Genomic DNA, 5,434 nt, shown 5'->3' on the forward strand with positions numbered 1-5,434 from the left:
TACCACGCAGAGAGAGCGTTCGCTAAGTGCGTTGATGAGGCACAGGCCTACAGTCGAAACTAATAGGATCGAAAGAAAGTTAGCGCGGCTCTTGGATCAGCTTTCTCCATTCAAATCTTACTTTAACATTCAAATTTTTGATGGGTCAGCTCCTAGAAAGATATTATCTATGACTGCAACTATTAGCCTACCCCAGTGGTCGCCAACCGGTCAATTCAAATCAAATCCAATCAAATTTATTGGTCACATACACATGGTTAGCAGATGGTATTGCGGGTGTAGCGAAATGCTTGTGCTTCTAGTTCTGACAGTGCAGCAATGTCTAACATGTAATCTAACAACTCCTCAACAACTACCTAATACACAAAAATCTAAGTAAAGGAAGGAATAAGACTATATAAATATATGGATGAGCGATGACAGAGCGGCATAGGCAAGATACAATAGATGGTATAAAATACAGTATATACATATGAGATGAGTAATGTAAGATATGTAAACATTATTAAAGTGGCATTATTAAAGTGACTTGTGATCCATTTTTTAAAGTGGCCAATAATTTCAAATCTGTATGTAGGCAGCAGCCTCTCTGTGTTAGTGATGGTTGTTTAACAGTCTGATGGCCTTGAGATAGAAGCTGTTTTTCAGTCTCTCGGGCCCAGCTTTGATGCCCCTGTACTGACATAGCCTTCTGGATGGTAGCGGGGTGGACAGGCAGTGGCTCAGGTGGTTGTTGTCCTTGATGATCTTTTTGGCCTTCCTGTAAAATCGGGTGCTGTAGGTGTCCTGGAGGGCAGGTAGTTTTCCTCCGGTGATGTATTGGGCAGACCGCACCACCCTCTGGAGAGACCTGCGGTTGTAGGCAGTGCAGTTGCCGAACAAAGCAGTGATACAGCCCAACAGGATGCTCTTGATTCTAAAAACTGTAAAAGTTTGTGAGGGTTTTAGGTGACAAGACAAATTTCTTCAGCTTCCTGAGGTTGAAGAGGCGCTGTTGCACCTTCTTCACCACACTGTCTGTGTGGGTGGACCATTTCACTTTGTCTTATACTACATAAGAAAAAATGTATAGTTACAGTAACCTCAAAACATTTAATGGATATGTATCTAGTGCTTGGATAGTTTCATCTGACCACTGGCTTAATCCCATTCTTTAACTATTATATTTGGTTGAGTTGGAGACATGACTCCAACATATCATTTGTTAACTTGTCAACAAGTTAATATGCTATTTATTGTATTTCGAAAGTGATTTTGAATTGTGTTTGGTTGTCAATGCAACCAAATATCAACATTTAAAGGAGATGTATCTTCCACTTGGATAGGTCCATCAATGGCACTGATTAGTCTGGCTTTAATTCTAGTTTGTCTTCAAATTAATAATTGATATGTTGGATTCACGTCAATTGCTGTTAATGACTTTTGCAAATGCTATAGGCCAAAATAGCATCATTGATGATATACAGTGCATTTGGAAAGTATTCAGACCCCTTCACTTTTTCCACATTTGTTATGCTACAGCTTTATTCTAAAATGTATTAAATAGTTTTTTTCCCTCATCAGTCTGAACACAATACTCTATAATGATAAAGCAAAAACAGTTTTTTAGAAATGTTTCCAAATGTATAAAAAATAAATAACTGAAATATTCCATTGACATAAGTATTCAGACCCTTTAATCAGTTCTTTGTTGAAGCACCTTTGGCAGCGATTACAGCCTAGAGTCTTCTTGGGTATGACGCTACAAGCTTAGCACACATGTATTTGTGGAGTTTCTCCCATTCTTCTCTGAAGAATCTCTCAAGCTCTGTCTGGTTGGAGGGGGAGCGTTGCTGCACAACTATTTTCAGGTCTCTCCAGAGATGTTTAATGGGGTTTAATTCCGGGCTCTGGCTGGGCCACTCAAGGACATTCAGAGACTTGTCCTGAAGCCACTCCTGCATTGTCTTGGCTGTACGCTTAGGGATGTTGTCCTGTTGGAAGGTGAACCTTCGCCCCAGTCTGAGGTCCTGAGCGCTCTGGAGCAGGTTTTCATCAAGGATCTCTCTGTACTTTGCTCTGTTCATCTTTCCCTCACATGTTGTGTTACCCGATCAGGAATGCTGTTAAATATAATTGATTTTAAGTTTTATTTGAAGCACATTTGTATTATTTAATTTATGCATAAGTCTTCATTTTACACATTCTGTCCTTGAGGTAAGGACCATATTGTGTTGGTTCTACTTGAGGATTCATTCAAACGCTGCATAGAATTTATTCACTACAGTACATAAATATTTAGCAGGACTCCTTCAGCTGTCAAAAAAATGCATAACAAAGCATAACCATAATTGTGTCTTGGGAAAAAGACACTGAAATAATAGACAAACACCTCTTGTAAGAACCAACTCTTCTCAATGCAAACGGACTAGGGGCTCTATTTTCAGCTGGTATTAAGCCAGAACAATTGCCAAACACACATTTGTTTGAAATTTCTATCTGTTAAAGCCTGCGTTCTTCTGTTTTCAAACCTTAGTGCCTGGATTGGTAATTTACTTGTTTACTATTTTGCTCTTTTGCACCAGTATTTCTATTTGCACATCTATCACGCCAGTGTTACTTTGCTAAATTGTAATTACTTTACTACTATGGCCGATTTATTGCCTTACTACCTCACGCTATTTGCACACACTGTATATAGACTTTTCTATTATGTTGACTGTACATTTGTTTATCCCATGTGTAACTTTGTCACACTGCTTTGCTTTATCTTGGCCAGGTCGCAGTGGTAAATGAGAACTTATTCTCAACTGGCCTACCTGATTAAATAAAATAGGCCTACTGATGGTCAATATTGATATTTAACATATAAATAGGAGACAGAAAGTCGGAAGACCAATTTCAAGTAGCTAGGCATACAGTACCAGTCGCAAGTTTGGACACTTACTCATTCAAGGGTTGATCTTTTTTCACAATTTTCTACACTGTAGAATAAACGTGACGATATCCACTATGAAGTAACACATTTTAAATCATGTAGTAACCAACAAAAGGTTAAACAAATCTAAATATACACTGCTCAAAAAAATAAAGGGAACACTTAAAAAACACAATGTAACTCCAAGTCAATCACACTTCTGTGAAATCAAACTGTCCACTTAGGAAGCAACACTGATTGACAATACATTTCACATGCTGTTGTGCAAATGGAATAGACATCAGTTGGAAATTATAGGCAATTAGCAAGACACCCCCAATAAAGGAGTGGTTCTGAAGGTGATAACCACATACCACTTCTCAGTTCCTATGCTTCCTGGCTGATGTTTTGGTCACTTTTGAATGCTGGCGGAGATTTCACTCTAGTGGTAGCACGAGACGGAGTGTACAACCCACACAAGTGGCTCAGGTAGTGCAGCTCATCCAGGATGGCACATCAATACGAGCTGAGGCAAGAAGGTTTGTTGTGTCTGTCAGCGTAGTGTCCAGAGCATGGAGGCGCTACCAGGAGACAGGCCAGTACATCAGGAGACGTGGAGGAGGCAGTAGGAGGGCAACAACCCAGCAGCAGGACCGCTACCTCCACCTTTGTGCAAGGAGGAGCAGGAGGAGCACTGCCAGAGCCCTGGTAAATGACCTCCAGCAGGCCACAAATGTGCATGTGTCTGCTCAAACGGTCAGAAACAGACTCCATGAGGGTGGTATGAGGGCCCAACGTCCACAGGTGGGGGTTGTGCTTACAGGCATTTGCCAGAGAACACCAAGATTGGCAAATTCGCCACTGGCGCCCTGTGCTCTTCACAGATCCAAGCAGGTTCACAATGAGCACATGTGACAGTCTGAGACGCCGTGGAGAACGTTCTGCTGCCTGCAACATCCTCCAGCATGACCGGTTTGGCGGTGGGTCAGTCATGGTGTGGGGTGACATTTCTTTGGGGGGCCGCACAGCCCTCCATGTGCTCGACAGAGGTAGCCTGACTGCCATTAGGCACCGAGATGAGATCCTCAGACCCCTTGTGAAACCATATGCTGGTGCGGTTGGCCCTGGGTTCCTCCTAATGCAAGACAATGCTAGACCTCATGTGGCTGGAGTGTGTCAGCAGTTCCTGCAAGAGGAAGGCATTGATGCTATGGACTGGCCTGCCCGTTCCCCAGACCTGAATCCAATTGAGCACATCTGGGATATCATGTCTTGCTCCATCCACCAACGCCACGATGCACCACAGACTGTCCAGGAGTTGGCGGATGCTTTAGTCCAGGTCTGGGAGGAGATCCCTCAGGAGACCATCCGCCACCTCATCAGGAGCATGCCCAGAAGTTGTAGGGAGGTCATACAGGCACGTGGAGGCCACACACACTACTGAGCCTCATTTTGACTTGTTTTAATGACATTACATCAGTTGGATCAGCCTGTAGTGTGGTTTTCCACTTTAATTTTGAGTGTGACTCCAAATCCAGACTTCCATGGGTTGATAAATTTGATTTCCATTGATATTGTTTGTGTGATTTTGTTGTCAGCACATTCAACTATGTAAAGAAAGTATTTAATATGAATATTTCCTTCATTCAGATCTAGGATGTGTTATTTTAGTGTTCCCTTTTTTTTTGAGCAGTGTATTTCAGATTCTTCAAAATAGGCATTCTTTGCCTTGACAGCTTTGCGCAATCAAACCCAGATTAGTCCGTCAGACTGCATGATGGTGAAACGTGATTCATCACTCCAGAAAATGCATTTCCACTGAGTCCAATGGCTGTGAGCTTTACACCACTCCAGCTGACGCTTGGTATTGCGCTTGGTGATCTTAGGCTTGTGTGCGGCTGCTCGACCATGGAAACCCATTTCATGAAGCTCTCAATGAACAGTTCTTGTGTTGACATTTCTTCCAGGGACAGTTTAGAATTCGGTAGTTAGTGTCACAAACGAGGACAGATTTTTATACCTTTCAGCACTCTGTGGTCCCGTTTGGTGAGCTTGTGTGGCCTACCACTTTGTGGCTGAGCCGTTGTTGCTCCTAGACGTTTCCAGTTCACAATAACAGCCCTTAGTTGATCCGGGCAGTTCTAGCAGGGCAGAAATTTGATGAACTGACTTGTTGGAAAGGTTGCATCCTATGACGGTGCCATGTTGAAAGTCACTGAGCTCTTCAGTAAGGCCATTCTACTGCCAATGTTTGTCTATGGAGATTGCTTGGCTGTGCTCAATTTTATACACCGTCAGCAACGGGTGTGGCTGAAATAGCCGAATCAACTAATTTGAAGGGGTGTCCCCATACTTTGGCAACGTAGTGTTTAATATGGTGGTGGTCAGAATACAGCCTATCTGTGGCAACGGCTTCATTTAGTCCAGCTCCACCCAAAATGAATAGCATGCTATTCTCAGGTCAGAATGTGCATAAAGGGAAGTACATTCCATTTACATGTGCATAACTCAGGTCGGAATCACAGCCATGGTGCAGAC

This window comes from Oncorhynchus mykiss, chromosome 2, assembly GCF_013265735.2.
Source record: "Oncorhynchus mykiss isolate Arlee chromosome 2, USDA_OmykA_1.1, whole genome shotgun sequence".
Classification (NCBI taxonomy): Eukaryota; Metazoa; Chordata; class Actinopteri; order Salmoniformes; family Salmonidae; genus Oncorhynchus; species Oncorhynchus mykiss.